The following is a 23,359-nucleotide window of genomic DNA, read 5'->3' as shown; positions in this document are numbered from 1 at the left end:
CCTCTGGACTCCCCAAAGCCTTTCCACCATCTACGAGGCACAAGTAAGGAGTGTGATGGAATACTTTCCTAGATGAGTACAGCTCCAACAACACTCAAGCTCGACACCATCCAAGACAAAGCAGCCCGTTCGATTGGGACCCAATCCATACCTTTAACATTCATTCACTCCACCACTGGCGTATCATGGCTGCAGTGTGTACAGTCTATACGTTGCATTGCAGCAGCTTGTCAAGGCTTATTCGGCAGCAACTCTCAAACCCCTGAACTCTTTCACCTAGAAGGACAAGGGCTGTATGTGCATGGGAACACCACCATCTCCAAGTTCCGCTCCAAGTTACACACCATCCTCACTTCAAAGTATATCGCTGATCATTCGTGGTCGCTGGGTTAAACTCCTGGAAATCCCTATCCATCAGCACGGTGTTCCTTCATCACATGGACTGCAGCGGTTCAAGAAGGCAGATCACCACCACCTTCTGAATGGCAACTAGTGATGTGCAATGAATGCTGGCCTTGCCAGCGACGCCCAGATCCCATAAGCTAATACAAAACTATTGTCTATTTTCTTCCCCTGTTATCACCCACATTATGGATCACTTTCTTACCCCTGGCTACATTCCATATAAAGCCAAGTGGAGCTGCTTCATACTCCGCAATTTCTTCTGAAAGGGGAAACAACCCACCACCAAATCTAAGGAAGTGGCACCTCAGTCACACAAGAAACTTGCAGGACAGCATCAGTCAGCAGGTCAGAATCGCCTGATGCTGAAGGCCCACTGAGGAAAGGGGAGCGTCTAGGATCAAAGGGACAATAATTGTAGCAATTGGCAGGGGGTTATCAGAAGAGGAAAGCACACAGAATGGTTTCCTTTCATTTTCAGCACTATTTGGATAAGGGGAAATAAGTTGGGCAAGGTGAGGTGTCACAGTGAGATAGACGTATTGCTAAAATGATAGAGAGTCACGGGAGAAGTTTCCACTAATATTTAGAAGGTTTATACCAGAACTGAGAGGGTACAACTATCAGTTAAAATTGAACAGGCTGGGGCCTTTTTCTCTAGAAACGAGAAGGCTGATGGATGACTTGATAGAGCTCTTTTAGCTTATTAATTGTTATGTAGATGTAGAGAAGATGTTTCCACTGGCTGGATTATCCTAATAAATCCAATAGGGAATTCAGGAGAACCTTATTTACTCAGAGAGTTGTGAGAATGTGGAACTCGCTACCATAAGGGCTGGTTGAGGTGAATAGCTTAGATGCATTTCAGCAGAAGCTAGCTAAGTAAATGAGGGAGAAAGGAATAGAAGTATATGCTGATAGGTTTAAATGAAGAAGGGTGGGAGGAGGCTCGTGTGTAACATAGACACTGGCCTGGATCAGTGGGGCCGAATGTCCTGTTTCTGTGTTGTAGATTCCATGTAATTGATTGTAAAAAGAGCATTTGGTTGTTTTCCGATGGAAGCATCGGTAGTTGTGGAGGAGAGCTCCGTGATAGCGGGACTGGTTAATTTTTCTGATCTCTCTGATCATATTCCTGTTCTGGTGCCGCCTCTGACCTGCAGTCACAGATATCTGACAGCAGGCACTGGGCGACTTCACCATGAAGCGAGTCTCCGGCTACCTGCTTGCGCTGCTCCCCATCATTTCCGTCTTCCTGCTCTGCATAGGCACGGGTGTGGGGGAAGGTCCAAGAAATTCCACAATGCCGGTGGTGTGGAGAAACTGTTCACGAGCTGGTGATAGTAAAAGGCCAAAAACATCGACTCTTCAGAAAGAATGATTACCCAATTATACAATCCTAATAAAGTGGTTCCAATAGGAATCGCCCCTGACAACCGTCACCGAGCAACAGGCAGCATCTCTTTGGTGGGGGGTTGTGAGTCAGAATATGGATGGTAGAAGGGGACATTCCAACAGTTTTAACTCCCATTTTCATCCAGCGGGCAGAGCGTGTGCTGGAAATTTGGGACCACTGGAAAATCATTCTCAGACATTTCCACCGCATGTTATGCATGCGTCACCTCTTGTGTAAGTGTCATGTACAACCAGTATTGGAGGAGCACAGTCACACCGAGTGTAAATGTAGTGGTTGCACCAGTACCGAAAGAGCACTGTCACCTCTAGTTGAAAGATAGTGGAGCGAGTAATACTGGAGTAGCACAGTCCCTTCTCATTTAAGTGCAGGTGCCAGTAGCACAGGAGGAGAACGCTCAGATCTAGTGTAAGTGTAGGCACCACTAGTACAGAAGGAGAACGCTCACATCCAATGTAAGTGTAGGTGCCATTGTACAGGAGGAGGACGCTCACATCTAGTGTAAGTGTAGGTGTCACTAGTACAGGAGGAGAATGCTCACATCTAGTGTAAGTGTAGGTGCCACTTGTACAGGAGGACAATGCTCACATCTAGTGTAAGTGTAGGTGTCACTAGTACAGGAGGAGAACGCTCACATCTAGTGTAAGTGTAGATGCCACTAGTACAGGAGGAGAATGCTCACACACACCTAAATGTAGGTGCCACTAGTACAGGAGCAGAACGCTCACATCTAGTGTAACTGTAGGTGGCACTAGTACAGGAGGGGAATGCTCACATCTATTGTAAGTGTAGATGCCACTAGTACAGGCGGAGAATGCTCACACCAAGTGTAAGTTTAGATGCCACTAGTACAGAAGGAGAATGCTCACATCTAGTGTAAGTGGCGTGTACCACCAGTACCAGAGGAGCACGATCAGATCTAGCATGTGTGTAGGTACCACTAGTACAGGAGGCGAATGCTCACATATACTGTAAGTGTAGGTGCAGCTAGTGTAGCGGGAGAATGCTCACATCAAGTGTAAGTGTCCCTGCCACTAGTACAGAAGGAGAATGCTCACATCAAGTGTAAGTGTAGTTGCCACTAGTACAGGAGAAGAATGCTCACATATAGTTTAAGTGTAGCTGCCACTAGTACAGGAGGGGAATGCTCATATCAAGTGTAAGTGTAGGTGCCACTAGTACAGAAGGAGAATGCTCACATCTAGTGTAAGTGGAGTGTACCAGCAGTACCAGAGCACGATCAGATCTAGTGCGTGTGTAGGTCCACAAGTACAGGAGGAGAACGCTCACATCTAGTGTAGGAAGAGGTTAGGAGTCAGTGACTAGGGAACGGGGATTGTGGTGGGGAATGAAGACAATGGCTTCGGTCTTCCCAAAATTGAGTTGGAGGACCATTCTGCTGATACAATGCTTGATGTCGAATAAGCAGTGTTACAATTTAGAGGCATTTGGGTGTCAGGAGATGTGGTAGTGAGCTATAGCTGGGTGTCATCAGCGTACATGTGCCCCATCCGAAATCACATCATCATTTTCAACATATACACCTCTCTCGCCCCCTCCACCTTCTCTAAACTGTCACACTGCTTGTTTGACATCCATTATTGGATAAGAAGAAATTTCCTCTAGCTAAATATATGGAAGACCAAAGTCATGTTATTCGGTCCCCACCACCAACACCGCCCCCTTGCACTGGACTCCATCCCTCACCACGGCAAATGTCTGAGGCTGATCCAGACTGCTTGTAACACTGGTGCCATATTTGACCCCGAGATGAGTTTCCGACTACATAACCGTGCCATCACTTAGACCAACTAATTCCACCTCTAGAACATCCCTCGGCCAAGCCCCTGTCTCAGCTCATCTCCGGCTGAAACCATGCCTTTTATTACCTCTAGACTTTTCTAATCCTATGCACTCATGGCCGGTCTCCCACGTTCTGCTGTCTGTTAACTTGAGGACATCCAAAACGCTGCTGCCCGTGTCCTATCTCGCACTAAGCCCCAGTCACACATTATCCCTGTGCTCGCTGACCAACATTAACTCCCGGTTAAGAAACGCCTCGATTTTAACATTGTCATCCTTGTTCTCAAATCGCAACATGGCCTAGCCGCTCCCTAACTCTGTAATCACCTCCAGCCCCACAAATCTCCGTGATATCTGCACTTATACAAACCCGGCCTCTTGAGCTTCGCTGATTTTAATCTCTCAAACATTGGCGGCCGTGTCTTCAGCTGCTAAGGCCCTAAGCTCTGGAATTCTCTCCATAAACCTCGCCGCCCCTTTAATTCTCTTTCCTCCTTAAGGACGCTCCTTAAAGCCTGCCTCTTTGATCAAGATTTTGCTTATCTAAACTAACATCTTCATATGTGTCTTGGTGTCCATTCTTGTTTGATAACGCTCCTGTGAAGCGCATTGAGATGTTTTACTAAGTTAAAGGCACGATCAAATTTCAAGCTCTTGTTGTTCAGTGTAAGTCTATCACGAGAACTGTAGATTCAGGCAAATCGCTGGTGTATTTGTATGGCAGCACTATTAGAGGATGAGCTCGTTAACAACTAGTGTAAGTGTAGGGGGTAACATTCGTACCGGAGGAGCAGGTACACTTCTAGTGTATGTGTAGGGTACCACAGGTACGGAAGGGACACGGTCACTACTAGTGTAAATGTAGGAGTAAAACTAGTTCCGGAGGAGCAGGTACCTGTCTAGTGTATGTGTAGGGTACCACAGGTACTGAAGGAGCACGGTCATTACTAGTGTAAATGTAGGAGTAAAACTAGTTCCGGCGAAGCAGCTATATTTCTAGTGTATGTGTAGGGTACCACAGGTACTGAAGAGCACGGTCACTTCTAGTGTAAATGTAGGAGTATGTCTAGTACCGGAGGTGTAGGTGCACTTCTAGTGAATGTGTAGGGTATGACAGGTACTGAAGTAGCACGGTCACTACTAGTGTAAATGTAGGAGTAAAACTAGTTCCAGAGGAGCAGATACATCTGTAGTGTATGTATTGGGTACCACAGGTACTGAAGAGCACGGTCACTACTAGTTGAAATGTAGGAGTAAAACTAGTTCCGGAGGAGCAGGTACACTTCTAGTGAGTGTGTAGGGTACGACAGGTACTGGAGGAGCACGGTCACTACTTGTTTAAATGTAGGAGCACATCTAGTACCGGAGGAGCACTATTATCTCTAGTGTAATTGTAGGCGTATCACTAATACAACAGTAACACGCTGACACAATAGAAAAATACTTCGGATGCTGGAACTCTGAAATAACAACAGAAAATGCTGGAAGCACTCAGCAGGCCAGACATCATGCGTGGAGAGAGAAACAAAGTTGACATTTCAGTTCTATGACTCTTCATCGGAACTGGAAAAGGTTAGAGATGTAACAGATTTTAAGCAGATGCAGAGAAAGGGAAAGGGGGGAGGAAGCATTTGAAGGAACAGTCTGTGCTAGGGTAGGAGGCAGGAGTGGTTAAATGTTGCAAATGGGGGTAGCAGAATCATCAACAGCCGCCTGGAAAATGGGGGAAGCTTTAATAGTCTAAAATTGTTGAACCCAGTGTTGAGTCCAGAAATCTGTAAAGTGCCTAATCGAAAGATGACGTGCTGTTCCTCGAGCTTAGGTTGAGCTTCATTGGAACAGTGTCAGAGGCAGAGGACAGAGAGGTCAGAGTGGGAGTGGAGTGGAGAATTATAGTGACAAGCGACTTGAATCTCGGGCCACCCTTACGGACTGAACAGAAGCGATCTGCAAAGCAGTCGCCCAGTCTTTGTTTGGTCTCCCCAATCGTGAGCAGCGAATATCATATACTAAATTGCATGATGTACAAGTAAATTGCTGTTTCACCTGGAAGGAGTGTTTGGGGCCCTTTAAGTGGGAAGGGAGGAGGTAAAAGGGCAGGTGTTGCATCTCCTGCGCTTGCAAGGGAAGGTGCCGTGGAGAAGAATATTACGTGAGTGCGAGGGACACAGAATGAGGTTACATTATTCGAACATCACAGATCTGGCAGAATCTCCAAAGATAGGAACAAAGGAATTGATAGATGAGAAAAGACCGAGATCTTTGTAATGCCATTATTAAAATGTTACAATGATAATGGAGTTTTTGACTAATCGATCTCTATCAATAAGTCTGCAGCAGAACCAGCCTTGAGGTGAGGAAACCCCCAGTGGTGGAGAGCTTTGGGAAGCAGAGGTCAAAGTCACCTGTTCCTCACAAGCATGCTACACTTAACACATGTCATATCTCAAATTACTCATATAATGCATCCCAAAATGTGATTTTCTGAAACAAATCAATCTAATTTGGCCTTTAATGAATCAATACTAACTGCTTCCCCATCTCCCGAGTGAGCCAGTTCCCCAGATTGACCACTCGCTCACTGAAATATTGCTTCCACAGGTTAGTTTTGAATTTACCCTCCTTAAGCACAGGCTGTGTCCTCTGTTTCTACTACATTTGACAACGTGAATCAGCAATAATATCACCTCTCCACATTCTCTTTTCCAGTGAGAACATGCCCAATTTACACAATAGCTCCTCCTAACCTAACCCCCACCCCCAGCATCTCAATCACTCTGGTTGTTCTCTTCAATGTCTGTGATAACCGTTGTACTAAGGCAATCAGAACTGTAAACATTATTCTAAGTGTGGTCACACCAATAATTTAAAAGGTGGCAGGATTATATCAATATTCTACCAGATATTGATCTGTTCATTCACCCTAACATCTGGTTTGCTTTCAGTACTGTATCAGATCTTAGACTGGTAGAATTTTACAGGACAGTAATGGCAAAATAGGAAAGAAATGGATAAAATAGAAAATATAGTGCAAATGAAACAATGTTATGATGTTGTTAAAATATCCAGCGGATCCGTCATATCTGTACAAAGTAGATGGTAATGGTTCGGGTATAACTCTTGTGTGCACTAAAAACAAAGGGAAAGATGTTAGTTGGTCTGGGAATAGGAGACACATGAGGCAACAGAGAGAAATTAGAGGGAAGGCAATGAGTTGAGAGACCAGGAACCGACTTAAAACAGATCGGTGAAATGTTAGATGAATAAAAACTCGTCTGTGGCTTAAACAAGCCTTTTTAATTGGCTCAATTTGCGACTATTTATGAAACACAAGGAAAACAACCCCAAAAACTAAGGGGATGGAAAAACCAGACCGATCCCCCATCGATACTGTGCAATTGTTTGTATTCTCCACCCTGAGTTACCAAGTCTAACCCCAACCTTCTGCTCACTACCCATTACCGTTAATATCCCACACCTAGTCTAATCCCATCTTCCTGCTCACTACACATTACCGTTAATATCCCACCTAGTCTAACCCCAATCTCCTGCTCAGTACCAATTATCGTTAATATCTCACATAGTCTCACCCCAATCTCCTGCTAACTACACTTACCGTTAACCTCCCATCTAGTCTAATTGCTAACTTCTGCTCACTGGCCATTACTGTTAATATCTCACCAAGTTTAATCCCAATCTCCTGCTCACTACACATTACCGTTAATATTCCACCGAGTCTAATCCCAATCTCCTGCTCACTACCAATTATCGTTAATATCCCACCTAGTCTAATTCCAACCACCTGCTCACTAACCATAACCATTAATATGCCACCTAATCTATTTTCAACCTTCTGCTCAATACCCTTTACCATTAATATCCCACCTAGTCTAATCCCAACCTCCTGCTCACTGCCCATTTCGTTAACATCCCACCTAGTCTAATCCCAACCTCCTGCTCACCACCTATTGCCATTAATGTCCAACCTAGTCTAATCCCAACCTCCTGCTCTCTACCCGTTGCCGTTAATATCCCACCTAGTATTATCCCAACATCCTGCTCACAGCCCATTATTGTTATTATCCCAGCTAGTCTAATTCCAAACACCTGCTCACAACCCATTACCGTTAATGTCCGTCCTAGTCTAATCCCAATCTCCTGCTCACTGCCATTATTGTTAATATCACACCGTGTCTAATCACAATCTCCTGCTCACTACCCATAATATTATTATCTATTATAATTTATGGAGTGCTTCTGCAACAGGTTTGGGGAGTAAATTATGCATTCTAACCACAATATACGTAAGTAACTGCAATTTTATGCAAAAGATCCTTAGATGCAACAACCTCATTAAATAATTAATTTTTTGATAGATAATTTAAAATGGCCCAGAAATTCCAGAACGGGGCTTGCAGTGCGTGCAAGCCCCGTATTTACACTTACCCCGCGCTACTGCCGATCAGCTCCAAGGACGCCTGGAATTGGTGTTTCCAGAAGAAGAATCCCGGGCAGCGTAAGACGTCACGCCGCCCAGGAGTGCAGCCAGTGCGAAGTCAGGAGCGTGCAGTGCAAGTGAGACACGCCCCTTGAGGTCTCAGTTTCACTGGACACACCCCCAATGTTTCTGTCAAGCTGCTAACCATTTTTACATGCAAAGCAGCAGTTTAAATAGGTTTTTGGAAGTTTTTTGAAGATTTTGGTAACTTTCATAAACTTTTTTAAATGTTTACATTATTTTGAGTAATCTGAAGTAGTTTTAAAGAGAATTAAAGCAATTTAAAGACTTTTAAAAGCCCTAAAAGAATTTTTTAAATTCCATTTATTTATTTAGCAATGTCGTCGTCATACGTCTCTTCACACTGTTCCCTTTGGGGAACTGTATGAAGTGGTGGAAGGATTTATGGCCATGATTAACGCTCATTCCGTGACCGTAACCATCTTTGAACCAGCCATTAGGGCGGTTAGTCCTATGGCGGGAGGGTTTTACGGGCTCCCACAAGCTATACAAGGAGGGGGGGCCACCCACACCCACGGACGCAAATATCCCACTGGATGTCAACCCAGAATTTAGAGCCGAAGCTCCGACTCCACTTGCCGGGACTGTCTGGAGTGGGGTTCGAAACCCTACCCTGATCTGGCCCAGCGGCGGGGATCCTACCGCTATGACAAAGGCCCAATCCAATTAGCAACGTGAAATGGCAGCATAGGGCTCCAGTCACGGGGAGGGAAAAGGCGCAGGAAACATATGGGTGTCACCTTTTGTGCGGAGTGGGCCTTTTGTGTAGCAGTAAGCATCCCCGCCGCTGGGCCAGAAGGAGTAGGGTTTTGAACCCCACTCCAGACAGTCCCGGCAAGTGGAGTCGGAGCTCCAACTTTAAATTCTGGGTGGACATCCAGCGGGATGCTTGCGTCTGTGGGTGTTGGTGGCCCCCCCCCCTCAGATGGGTTGTGGGAGCCCATAAAACCCGCCCGCCATAGGACTAACCACCCTAATGGCTGGTTCAAAGATGGTTACGGTCACGGAATGAGCGTTAATCACGGCCATAAATCCTTCCACCACTTCATACAGTTCCCCAAAGGGAACAGTGTGAGGATACGTACGATGATGACCTCTTGCGCAATGCACCTCCTTGGACCCTCAGTCGCAGATGCAAGGGGGCAAGTTGTGCAATTGTTAAATTTTTTATTTTATTGACATGTAAAATGTTGGCCCAGTAATTCCCTTCCAAATGCGCTAGTACGGTCGGGGTACTTACGCATCTGGCCGGATGAAATGCCGGTTTTCAGCATGCACAGTGCATGTGGGGAAAACCGGCATTTCCTGTCCTCTGAACGAAGGGGTTCAGAGGCAGAACGCGTGCGACTGCACAGGCAGTGCGTGCGCAGTATAATTCGCCGCTTTCATTAATGCTTTCAGTGAGGTCCAGTCATTACAACTTACACATGAAAAAAGCATGGGTACAGTTGCTCCAGAGGCTGCGGAGGAAGATATTTCTTATCGTGGAGCTTCTGAAAGTATGTATGTCTGTATATATTCCTTTGCATGTTATGTATATATTCCTTTACTTATGTGTATGAATGTATTATTTAATTATGACTTTCAGAGAAAGTAACTTATTGGAAAATCATAATTAAAAATATACATTCATACACATTAGTAAAGGAATATAAAACATACATACATATACGTAAAGGAATATATGTGGACATACATACATAACTCATTCTCACATTCCATTCACACAGCCACAATTGCTCCTTCTACCTACCGTTCTGAAAACCCGTTTAAAAAAAAAAATTAAAGTTTAAAACTTAGTTAAAATTTCTTAAAATAACTTCCCTCCCTTTCCCAAACCTAAATATTGCATTTCATAAGCTCCTCCATAAAATATATCTCCTTCCCCAGCCAATGAACAACTTTACACTTGCTTTCTTTTAAGTGCAAGTTCTAGGGACTTACCCTCACTGAATCCATCAGTGAAATCTACAAAGTTCACTGCGCAAGCGCTGCCTGTGCAGTCGCACGCGTTGTGAATAGACCTCGGGTCTGGAAATGCCGGCGTTCCCCGCATGCGCTGTTCCTGCTGAACGCCGGCATTTCCAACGGCCAGATGCATGAGTAACCCAACCGTACTCACGCTTCTGGCCTGGAATTTCTGGCCCAATATCTTAATCCGGGTCAATATTTGCATTAACTTATTTGATGTGTATGTGCACAATTTTGGAATTTTAAATCTTTATTTTAAGCCTTATATAAACCATTATGCTGATGCAAGCAGGCCCTGTGCCTACTTTTAGCAGCCATAAGAGTTGCGTGGGCAATTGCTGGGCAGTTGTTGGGCAAATAGCCCAACTTTGCTCCAGCAATGCTCATTTTACAGGCAGTTCAGATGATCTGTCAATGCGTAAATTGACGGATCACAAGTTCTGTCTCCAAAAGTTGCGAGTCCTTTCAAATGGATTACGGAGACCTTAATTTCAGGGCTAATTATTTCATCATTTGCGTTCAGAATTTTGAAGACTTCCATCAACTCCTCACTTAATCTTCTCAACTCTAGTGGCATGAGCCCATATTATCAAATCCCCTCCAAAGCACACGGTGTTCCGTGGCTGCAGTGTGCACCATCTACAAGATGCATTGCAGCAAGATGCCAAGCTTTATTCAGCAGCAACTCCCAAACTGGCGATCGCCCCCACCTAGAAGGACAAGGACACCAGGCACATGGAAACACCATCACCTCCAAGTTCCCCTCCAAGTCACAGACCATCCTGAGTTGGAAATATATTGCTGTTCCTTCATCGTCGCTTGGTCAAATTCCTGGAAATCCCTCTCTAGCAGCTCTGTGGGAGTACCTTCACCACACAGACTGCAGCGCTTCAAAAAGGCAGCTCAGCACCACCTTCACATGGTCAACTAGGGATGGGCAATACAAGCTTGCATTGCCACCGACGCCCACATCCCACGAACGAATTTTTAAAAAAACACATAACTCCTCATTTCTGATAACATCCCAGTCAATCCGCAAGATCGCTTCCCATTTTTTAAAATGTCCTTCCTATAAATGGAGTGTCCAAAATGGAGTTTACAGTACTGGGTAAATGAACTATTCCTGTGCTCTCGGTCTGGAGCGTCACTCCACAAAGAAACATCAGAAATTGAGCTCATTCAGTCAGCAAATGTTGTCAATTTAATTTAGTGGATGAATTTCCGCTCCACTTTGGTTACAGAGGGAATGACTTGCAGATTAAATATTAATAGTTGCATATTTTTGTGTTCTTCCACGTTTTAGATTAAGTAATTTTATTAGATCGTGCCATTTCCTGAGTTTGAACTTTCATCCAATTAAATATTTCGAAAACTGAAGTCATCATATTCTACCTCTCCCACAAAATCCCCCTCCTCACCATTTCATTTCATCCTCCTACCAGACCACTGAGCCTGAAGCAGCCTGTCCAAAATATCTTCATCCAAACTCGATCTGAATTCCTGACCTCATATTCTTTCCATTTCAAAGATCACCTCCATCTTTCTCTGTAATATTGTCCGTCTTTAGACCAACCTGATTCCATCTGCTGCTGAACCCTCATCCATGCCTTTCTCAACTCCAGACTCGACTATTCCAATGCTCCCCTGGCCGGCCTCCCACCCTGCCCCTCCATAAACTTCAGCTACTCCAAACTATGCTGCCTGTGCCCTGTTGTTTTGACTTTGGCCTCTTGTGCACCCCTTCCTTTAGAACACCACTGGTGGTCAAGCGTTCAGTTGTCTAAGTCTCCACACTCTGTAATTTACTCTCTGAACCCCTCCGCCTCGCCACCTGCCTCTCCTCCTTAAAATTGACCTTTCCTCTAGTTTTTGGTCATCTCAAATATTATATCCTGCTTTGTCTCTGGTCCATTGTCTGGTTCCGTCTCTGTGAAGGACCTTGGGACATTCTTCTACGTTAAAGCCGCTATATAAATAAAAGTTTTTGATGATAAGCAACCTGATTACATGCTGCACCTGTGCCTCTGTTACTGCGGTTTAATACTGGCAGCGGGCGTGCAAAATAATGGTTGTCAATCACGTCTATCACCGAGAGACTTGTAATTGGATTTTTTCTTATTTTTTGGTCGACTTATGTGAACGTTAAATCAACAGTGGTTGTTTCGATTACTCGATGTAATTTCTCAGATAGTTTTCTAGCAGCTTCCCTCACTTCAGAATCGTCCCTTCCATGCCACTCGAGTTCCGATTCTCCGTTATTTTAGTTCTCAGTAAATAACAAAATGTGACAGCAGGAAGTAAGTGTGAGAAACGAGTGCATCATATTGTCAATCAGCAATCTGATTTCATATTGGACACTGAAGCACAGAGAATACTGATCCCATTAAAACTATTGCAGATTCTCAGTGATTCCTCTCTCTCCAAGAACTATATCTCTGATTTCTGTTTTCCTTGTATCTCATTTATTTCCCTTTAATGAGTGAATCAAGACCATAGAAGATAGGAGCAGGAGTAGTCTATTCGGCCCCTCGAGCATGTTCCACCATTTAATGAGGTCATGGCTGATCATCCAAATTCTGACGATACCACCTTCTAAACCAATATGTCTTCCTTTCTCCTCAACCGAGGATTCCCCTCTATTGTGGTTTACATGGCCCTTGACCGTGTCCGTTCCATTTCCCGCACTTCTACTCTCACCCCTTCACCTCGCTCCCAGAACCACGATCGGGTTCCCCTTATCCTCACCTTTCACCCCACCAAACTCCACATTCAATGGATCATCCACCGCCATTTCCGCCTCCAACATGATCCCACCACCAAATGCATCTGCCCCTCAACTCCCTTATCAGCATTCCGAAGGGACAGCTCCCTCCGCAAATACCTGGTCCAGTCCACAATCACCCCCAAAAGCCCTTCCCCTTCACCTGGCACCTTCCCGTACAAGCACAGGAGATGCAACACCTGCACTTTTACCTCCTCCCTTCCCACTGTCCAGTGCCCCAAACACCCCTTCAAGGGGAAACAGCGATTTACTTGTACTTCCTGCAATTTGGTACACTGTATTCGCTGCTCACGGTCTGGTCTCCTCTACATCGGGGAGACCAAACGCAGAACCCGAAACGTCAACTCAAATTTCTCTCCACGGATGTTGCCTGACCTGCTGAGTTTTTCCAGCATTTTCTGTTGTTCAGTTATTTCGGATTTCCATCATCTGCAGTATTTTGCTATCGTACCTCAACACCTCCGTTCAGTCCATAAGTGTCACCTGTCACTTTAATTCTCCATTCCACTCCCACTCTGACCTCTCCGTCCTCGGCCTTATACACTGTTCCAAACAAGCTCAATGTAAACTCGAGGAACAGCAGCTCATCTTTCGACTAGGCACTTTACAGCCTTCTGGAATCAACATTGAGTTCAACACTTTCAGACTATAATCCCTGCCCCCATCTTCCAGGCGGATGTTGAAGATTCTGCCATCCCCATTTGCAACATTTAACCACTCCTGCCTCCGACGCTAGCACAGACTGTTCCTTCAATTCCTTCCTCCCCCCCTCGCCCTTTCCCTGTCTCTGCACCTGCTTAAAATCTGTTGCATCTCTAACCTTTTCCAGTTCGGATGAAGGGTCACAGACCTGAAACGTTTACTCTGTATCTCTCTCCACGCATGCTGCTTGGCCTGCTGCATGCTTCCAGCTTTTTCTGTTGTTATTTCATTAACATGCTGATACCTAGTTTAAGTGTAGCGGTACTACTTGTACAGGAGGATCATGGTTACCTCTCGTATAAATATAGGTTACCACTAGTGTAGGAGGAACACGGTCATGTCTAGTGTAATGTAGGGGTACCACTAGTACAGGAGGAGCCCGGCCACCTCGAGTGTAAGAGGAGCACTGTCTGCACTAATTTAAGTGTAGGGGTACTACTAGTGTAGGAGGAGCACAGTCAACACTAGTGTAAATGTAGGGGTTGCTCTAAAGTAAGTGTAGGAGCACAACTAGTACAGGAGGAAATCAGCCACCTCTATTGTAAGTTCAGGCATACCACTAGTACAAGAGGAACCCGGTCACCACTCGTGTAAATGTAGGGATACCACTAGTGTAGGTGGTGCCCGGTCACCTCCAGTGTAAGTGTAGGGAACCTTTAGTACCGGTGGAACATGGTCACCTCCAGTTTAAGTGTAGGGCAGCACTCGTACAGGTGGAACATGGTCATCTCCAGTGTAAGTTTAGATAACCACTAGTACAGCAGGAGCACGGTCACCTCTAGTTTATGTGTAGGGAACCACTAATACAGGTGAAGCACGGTCACCTCTAGAGTAAGTGTAGGCGTGCCACTAGTACAGGAGGAGCCCGTTCATCTCTAGTGTAAATGTAGGTGCACCACCAGTACAGGAGGAGCCCGGTCACCTCTACTGTAGTTGTAGGTGTCCCACCAATACAGGAGGAGCCTGGTCATCTCTAGTGTAAATGTAGGTGCACCACCAGTACAGGAGGAGCCCGGTCACCTCTACTGTAGTTGTAGGCGTCCCACCAATACAGGAGGAGCCTGGTCATCTCTAGTGTAAGTGTAGGGGAACCACTAGTGTAGGAGGAGCCCGGTCACCTCTACTGTAGTTGTAGGTGTCCCACCAATAGAGGAGGAGCCTGTCATCTCTAGTGTAAATGTAGGTGCGCCACCAGTACAGGAGGAGCCCAGTCACCTCTACTGTAGTTGTAGGAGTCCCACCAATACAGGAGGAGCCTGGTCATCCCTAGTGTAAGTGTAGGGGAACCACTAGTGTAGGAGGAGCCCTGTCACTGCTAGTGCCAATGTAGGGGAACCACTTTTGTCGCAGGAGCCCGGTCACTGCTAGTGTTATTGTAGGGGTACCACTAGTGTAGGGGGAGCCCGGTCAGCGCTAGTGTAGGATGAGCCCGGTTAACATTAGTGTTATTGTAGAGGCACCACTAGTGCAGGACGAGCACGGTCAACACTAGTGTTAGTGTAGAGTTAGCACTAGTACAGGAGGAGCCCGGTCATCTCTAGTGTATGTGTAGGGGTGCCACTAGTGTTGGAGGAGCACGGTCTCCTCCAGTGTAAGGGTAGGGTTACCAACAGTACAGGAGCAGCTTTGTCACCTCAAGTGTAAGTTTAGTGTATCACTTGTACAGGAGGAGCATGGTCACTGCTAGTGTAGGAGGAGCATGGTCACCACTCGTGTAATTTTACTGATACGAGCATGCAGCAATCTAGTGTAAATGTAGGGTTACCTCTAGTGTAAGTGTAAGGGTACCACTAGTACCAGATGAGCACTGTAACATCTAGTGTAAAAGTAGGGATACCACTAGAACCGGAGGAGCATGTGCACTGTAAGTATAAGTGTAGTGTTACCACGAGCACTAGAGGAGCGTGTGCACTGCTAGTTTAAGTGTAGGCATTCAATAAGTGCAGGATGTGAATGTTCATCCATAGTATTGTTGCATGTGCAGCAAGTACCAGCAGAGAAAGTTCACATATAGTGTCAGTGTAGCTTATCAGAGGAGCACAATCTCAAATAGTGCAAGTGCTACATTTTGAACAAACGTTCATATCAAGTGCATGTGTTGGGGAATAAAGTGGGGAGGAGCACGGTTACATCAGGTGTAAGTGTAGTCTCCAAATGTACAGATGGAGCCCGTTCACAATTAGTGTAAGTGTAGGGGTACCACTGGTACTGTAGGCCAACGTTCCCATTGGTGTAATTTATTGATACCACTAGTACGAGAGGAGCTTGTACAAATCCAGTGTCAGCGTAGAGGTAGCACTGGGACAGGAGGGGCATGGTCAAATCTAGTGTCAGTGTAGGCTTAACACCTGGACAGAAGGGGCATGGTCACACCTAGTGTACGTGTAGGGGTAACACTGGGACAGGAGTGGAACGGGCACATCGAGTGTAAATGTAGGGCTAACACTGGGGCAGGGGTGGCTCAGTTACATCTCGTGTCAGTGGAGGTGTAGCACTGGGACAGGAGGGACACGGTCACATCTAGTGTAAGTGTAGGGGTATCACTGGGACAGGAGGGGCACCATCACATCTAGTATAAGTGTAGGGTAACAATAATACAGGAGGAGAAAGGTCACATCTAGTGTAAGTGTAGTGTCGACACTGAACAGAAGGAGCAGGGTCACCATTAGTGTAAGTGTAGGGGCGCCACTAGAACTGGAGGACAATGTCCACCACTGGTGTAATTTTAATGCTACCACTATTACGAGAGGAGCTTGTACAACACTAGGGTAAGTGTAGAGGTAACACTGGGACAGGAGAGACATGGTCACACCTAGTGTAAGTGCAGAGGTAACACTGGAACAGGAGGGAAATGGTGGCATCTAGTGTCAATGGGGGGTTAACAGTGGGACAGAAGGGGCTTGGTCACATCTAGTGTATGTGTAGGGGTAACACTGGGACAGGAGGGGCACGGTCACATCTAGTGTTAGTGTAGGGTTTACACTGGGACAGGAGGGGCACGGTCACATCTAGTGTCAGTGTAGGGGTAACACTGGGACAGGCGGGGAACAGGAACATTTAGTGTAAATTTAGGGGTAGACTGGGACAGGAGGGGGACGTTCACATCTAGTGTCATTGCAGGGGTAACACTGGGAGAGGAGGGGAATGGGCACATGTATTTTAAATGTTGGGGTAGCACTGACACATGAGGGGCACGGCCTCATCTAGTGTCAGTGTAGGGGTAACACAGGGACAGGAGGGACACGGTCACATCTAGTGTAAGTGTAGGGCTAACACTGGGACAGGAGGGGCCAGGTCACATCTAGTGTCAGTGGAGGGGTAACACAGGGACAGGAGGGACACGGTCACATCTAGTGTCAGTGTAGGGGTAACACTGGAACAGCAGGGGCCCGGTCATATCTAGTGTCAGTGGTGGGGTAGAACTGGGACAGGAGGGGCACGGTCACATCTAGTGTAAGTACAGAGGTACCACTGTACAGGTGGAACACACGCACATCTAGCAGAAGAGGAGGCACGGGAGGAGCACTGTCAATATTAGTGTTAGAGTTGTGCTACAACTATTACCATACCAGCACGTTCAACTCCAGAGTAGGCGTGGTGCTAGTATATGAGGAGTTCGGACACATCTAGCATTAGTTAATGTTGCCAGTATTAGAGGAAGAGAACTGTCCCTCTAATCTAAATATACCTGGGATGGCAGGAATAACGTATAAGGAGAGATTGTGTCGATTGTGCTTATATTCGCTAGAGTTTAGAAGAATGAGAGGGGATCTCATTGAAACTTATAAAATGATGATAGGACTGGACAGACTAGATGCAGGAAGGATGTTCCCGGTGGTCTGGGAGTCTAGAACCAGCGGTCACAGTCTAAGGATAAGGGGTAAGCCATTTAGGACAGAAATGAGGAGGAATTTCTTCACCCAGAGAGTGGTGAACCTGTGGAATTCTCTGCCACAGAATGCAGTAGAGGCCAATTTATTAAATAATATTCAAGAAGGATTTGGATATCTTTCTTAAGGCTAAAGGGATCAAGGGATTTGGGCAGAAAGCAGGGACAGGGTACTGAATTTGGATGATCAGCCATGATTGCATTGAATGGCAGAGCAGGCTCGAGGGGCCGAATGGCCTACTCCTGCTCCTATCTTCTAGGTTTCTATGTTTCTATAGGTTACCACTAGTACAGGAGGATCACTGTCACCTCTAGTTTAAAAGTAGGGTGTGACTAGTACTGGAGGAGAACTGTCACCTCTAAACTAAATGTAGGGTATCACTAGTACAGGAGGATCACTGTCACCTCTAATCTAAATATAGGTTACAACTAGTACAGGAGGATCACTGTTACCTCTAATCTAAATGTAGTGCACCACGAGTATGGGAGGAGCATTATCACCTCTTTTAATTCCAGACTGGGTTCATCAACAATAGTGCAGGGTTTATTTCACCGCCTGTACTGGAGGAGTTGATTCACTAGGAATGAATCAAGGGCAGGGTGTTGATGATTTCTGCCTGGGGAGCTGCATTCACCAGGGCTGTAGGAATAGGGTCCGCACCAGTACTGGGAGATAGCACTTCCTACTTGTAGACAATGTTTTAATTCTGTATTTTTTAAAATTATCCCAAAACAATTTCACAGAATTATCTTATTCTGACGTATCAGATAAAAACACAACATGCCTGTGTCTATTTGTTTAATGACTCTAACTAATGCTAATTATGATTTAACCTGATTGACTCGCTGGAGAATTGATGTGTGGATAAATATAGGTTCCCCTCCATTGTTTCATTTGTGCGCCACTCAGAAACTTTCAGCTCCTACAGAATTCATCTATTCTGCTGATCAAAGAGATTTACTACCCGATTCTTGCGGCCGTCGGTGTCCCCGGTGAGCCATTGTAACCTGTTTTTTGTTAATCGGGGTTAACTGTATCCATGTACATACAGCCTGTTTCATAAGGTAACGAGGTTCTAGATGGCAGCATTACATATTCGGTAGCGACTAGGACCAAATGCTAAACCACGTGTCCTCCATTACTGCATTCGCCTGAATCCGAAAACCTTACTGATGATACAGTGTTCTGTGCAGCTACAACACAAGGGTTTTAGTGGATTTCCGGATCGTCTTGTCACCCCGCTGCAGCAGATCATTAAAATGTGTGGGTGGGTTTCCCAGGTAATGGCTGCAATACTAATCCTGTTCTCACACTGCTCCCTATTGGTAAACATACTGACTGGAGTAAAATGCTCTCCACAGATATCTCCATATATAGTTAATCAGAAGCTGGAACATTGTTTTTCTCCTCTCTCTTTCTTACAGCGAACTTGGTGACAATGGTGATTCTCTCCTGAGGAAACTGCGGCCTTTCCAAGTGTATCTCTGTCTACATGGTGGCCATGGCTACAGCAGATCTGCTGGTCTTGACCATCAATGTAAAAGTGTATTATATTTTCAATTGTCACTTTCCACTTTCATTCCTGTACCACACTCCAATGTGTAAGTTAATTCTTTACGTGGCTGCTGTCAACTGCGATTTTTCTGGTTGGTTCACTCTCTCCTTCACATTTGACTGATGTGTTGTTATCTGCTGCTAGAAGTTTAAAGCAAAGTATTGCACCGAGAGAACTGCGGCCGCGGTTATAACAGCGTTCACGGTCCTGATCTTTTTAAAGGGCATCCCTGTTTACTTTGCATTTGAAGCTGAACAAATAATTAACAAGGTGCAGTGGGGCTGCCGGAACAGTGTGGCTTTTGTTTCCTCACCTCCAGGTGTAGCCTACATCTGGTGTCACAGCGCCTGGGTAGTTTGGCTTCCTTTTACTTTAATTGCCTTGTTAAATTATTTGACAATCAGATGTATTTTAGTGGCCAGCAGAGCCCGCAGGGGACTCCGGGGCCACAGGAGTGAAAATCAGAGCGATCCCGAGATGGAGAATCACAGGAAATCCATCATTTTACTGTTCACTATATCGGGCAGTTTTATATTGTTGTAGGAAGTCACACAACACCAGGTTATATTCCAATAGCTTTATTTGAAATCACAAGCTTTCGGAGCGCTGCTCCTTCATCAGGTGAAGTGAAGAGAAGCATACAGGCACAGCATATACAGTCAGAGAAAACTGCCAGGTGATTACATGTAATCTTTCCAACTGCCCTTTATCACACCTCGGCAGAGAGATAATCACAGCAATCAAAGGTGAGAATGGTGTACAAACAGGTCAGTCAGGAAAACATTACATGAAAGAACAATGAGGTGGGTTCACAAGGGGTCAAATGTTGCAGATGCTGGGGTCTGTATGAAAAACAGAAAAAAACAAAAAACTTTGCTGGAAATCACAGCAGGTCCGGCCGCATCTGTGCAGAGAGAACAAGCCAACGACGACTCAAGTCTGGATGACTCTACATCAGGTGGGGTTACATGTAGTGTGACATGAACCCAAGGTCCCGGTTGAGGCCGTCCTCATGAGTGCAGTACTTGGCTATCAGTTTCTTCTCTGACTATATATGCTGTGCCTGTATGCTTCTCTTCACTTCACCTAATGAAGGAGCAGCGCTCTGAAAGCTTGTGATTTCAAATAAAGCTGTTGGATTATAACCTGGTGTTGTGTGACTTCCTACATTTGTCCACCCCAGTCCAACACCGGCATCTCCACATCATGGCTACTATCAAAACCACAAACTGCTGGCTCAAAGTGGAGAGGATCTCCAAGAAGATGGCACATATAGACACAGACACCAAATTTCTACAGAGATGCAAGAAAGCAGACAAGATCCCGAAAGGACTACAGATCATGAACCCACTCAAGTCGAGCTACAACACAGACTACGCTGAGAGACTCTGCCGTCGTGCCTCTCGCACACTCCTCAACTATCTCTTACACTAGCTCTACAGCAGACGCCGCAACCTCGAAACCAAGATAGAGTCCATGTTCTCAGCTTATGCTCAGGACACAGCAGACCAGCTCTGAGACACCACCAAGCAGACGAGGCAATGCAACTACACTGCCTACATGCACAACAAGGACAGGAAGCTTGAGAAACTTGGCATCACCACCAGCAGCAACCAAGCCTCCCCCGGTACCACGGTTGGAACCACAGAGAAGTCCATCATCAACTTGTCCAACCACACCCTTCAACCAGACAAAATCGATGTTCTCAGCTGAGGGCTCAATTTCTGCTCCACCACCAAAATGGACCCCATCGGCCTCACGGCAGACACAGAGGAATTCATCAGGAGAATGAGGATCCGGGAATTCTTCCATAAATCCCAAGATGTCAGCAGGGAACCCAATGAGGCAATCAATGATCCGGAACAGCAGACAGAGGGATCCGCGGTGCAGCAACCAAAGAAGAAAAAGTCAAATTGGACCGCTCCGGAGGGCCGCTGCCCTAAGCTTGACATGTATGCTCAAGCTGTCAGGAGATGCATTAACGCCAGATTCATCAAGACAGTCCAGAATTTCACCCGAGCACAACGCAACGCCATCCACGCTCTCAAGACCAACCACAACATCGTCATCAAACCAGCAGACAAAGGAGGAGCCATCGTCATACAGAACAGAATGGACTATTGCAAAGAAGCATACCGTCAACTGGACAACCAGGAACACCTCAGACAGTTACCCGCAGATCCAATCAAAGAACACACCCGGCAACTCAACAGACTGATCAAGACCTGTGATCCAGACCTTCAGAGCATCCTACGCACTCTCATCCCACGTACTCCCCGTGTGGGAGACTTCTACTGCCTCCCAAAGATACACAAAGCCAACACACCCGGACGTCCTATCGTATCAGGCAACGAAACCCTGTGTGAGAACCTCTCCAGATACATCGAGGGCATCCTGAAACCCATCGTACAGGGACCCCCAGCTTCTGTTGTGACACTACAGGCTTCTTACAGAAACTCAGTACACACGGACCAGTTGAACCAGGAACACTCCTCGCCACGATGGACGTCTCGGCACTCTACACCAGTATCCCCCACGATGACAGCACCGCTGCGACAGCCTCAGTACTCAACACCAACAAGAGCCAATCTCCAGACGCCATCCTACAACTTATCTGCTTCATCCTTGACCATAATATCTTTACCTTCGACAACCAGCTCTTTACCCAAACACACAGAACAGCCATGGGGACCAAATTCGCACCCCAATAAGCCAACATTTTCATGTACAAGTTCGAGCAAGACTTCTTCGCTGCACAGGACCTCCAACCAACGCTATACACCAGATACATCGACGACATTTTCTTCCTATGGACCCACGGCAAAGAATCACTGAAAAGACTACACGATGAAATCGACAAGTTCCATTCCACCATCAAGCTCACCATGGACTACTCCTCAGAATCGGTTTCATTCTTGGACACACGAATCTCCATCAAAGACGGAGACCTCAGCACTTCACTCTACCGCAAGCCCACGGACAACCTCACAATGCTCCACTTCTCCAGCTTCCAACCTAACCACGTTAAAGATGCCATCCCCTATGGAAAAGCCCTGTGAATGCACAGGATCTGCTCAGACGAGGAGGAACACGATGGACACCTACAGACACTGAAAGATGCCCTCGTAAGAACAGGGTATGACGCTTGACTCGTCGATCGACAGTTCCGACGGGCCACAGCGAAAAATCGCATAGACCTCCTCAGAAGACAAACACGGGACACAACCAACAGAGTACCCTTCGTCATCCAGTACTTCCCCAGAGCGGAGAAACTATGCCATGTTCTCCGCAGCCTTCAGCATGTCATCGACAATGAACACTTCACGAAGGCCATCCCCACGCCTCCACGAACAGCCTTCAAACAGCCATCTTACCTCAAACAGAACATCGTTCACAGCAAATTACCTAGCTTTCAGGAGAACAGCGACCACGCCACCACACAACCCTGCCACGGCAACCTCTGCAAGACATGCCAGATCATCAACACATATACCATCATCACACGTGAGCACACCACCCACCAGGTACATGGTACATACTCATGTGACTCGGCCAACGTTGTCTACCTCATATGTTGCAGGAAAGGATGCAGACACTGCGACAACTGATGAACGGACACTGCACAACAATCGCCAGGCAGGAGTGTTCCCTCCCAGTCGGGGAACACTTCAGCAGTCAAGGACACTCAGCCTCCGATCTTTGGGTAAGCATTCTCCAAGGTGGCCTTCGAGACACACGACAACGCAAAATCATCGAGCAGAAACTGATAGCCAAGTTCCGCACTCATGAGGACAGCCTCAACCGGGATCTTGGGTTCATGTCACGCTACATGTAACCCCACCTGACGTAGAGTCATCCAGACTTGAGTCGTCGTTGGCTTGTTCTCTGCACAGAGGCAGCTGGACCTGCTGTGATTTCCAGCAAACTTTTTTGTTTCTTTTCTGTTTTTCATACAGACCCCAGCATCTGCAACGTTTGACCCCTTGTGACCCCCACCTCATTGCTCATTGCTTTAATGTTTTCCTGACTGACCTGTTTGGACACCATTCACACCTTTGATTGCTGTGATTATCTCTCTGCCGAGGTGTGATAAAGGGCAGCTAGAAAGTTTACCTGTAATCATCTGGCAGTTTTCTCTGACTACATATGCTGTGCCTGTATGCTTCTCTTCACTTCAACTGACGAAGGAGCAGCGCTCCAAAAGCTTGTGATTTCAAATAAAGCTGTTGGACAATGACCTGTTGTTGTGTGACTCCCTACATTTGTTCACCCCAGCCCATCACAGGCATCTCCACATCATGGCTTATATTGTTGTCGCTGA

General features: G+C 46.2%; 1 pseudogene; it reads left to right on the top strand.

Moving 5' to 3' along the window:
- The first annotated feature begins 21,539 nt into the window (after window positions 1-21,539).
- On the top strand, window positions 21,540-22,645 carry LOC147092747 (uncharacterized; annotated as a pseudogene).
- Window positions 22,646-23,359: the final 714 nt, after the last annotated feature.

The sequence above is a fragment of the Somniosus microcephalus genome, unplaced genomic scaffold (assembly GCF_052327205.1).
Source record: "Somniosus microcephalus isolate GS21.2 unplaced genomic scaffold, FLI_Smic_1.0 unresolved_chr2, whole genome shotgun sequence".
Lineage (NCBI taxonomy): Eukaryota > Metazoa > Chordata > Chondrichthyes > Squaliformes > Somniosidae > Somniosus > Somniosus microcephalus.
This window is presented reverse-complemented; position numbering and strand designations above follow the sequence as displayed.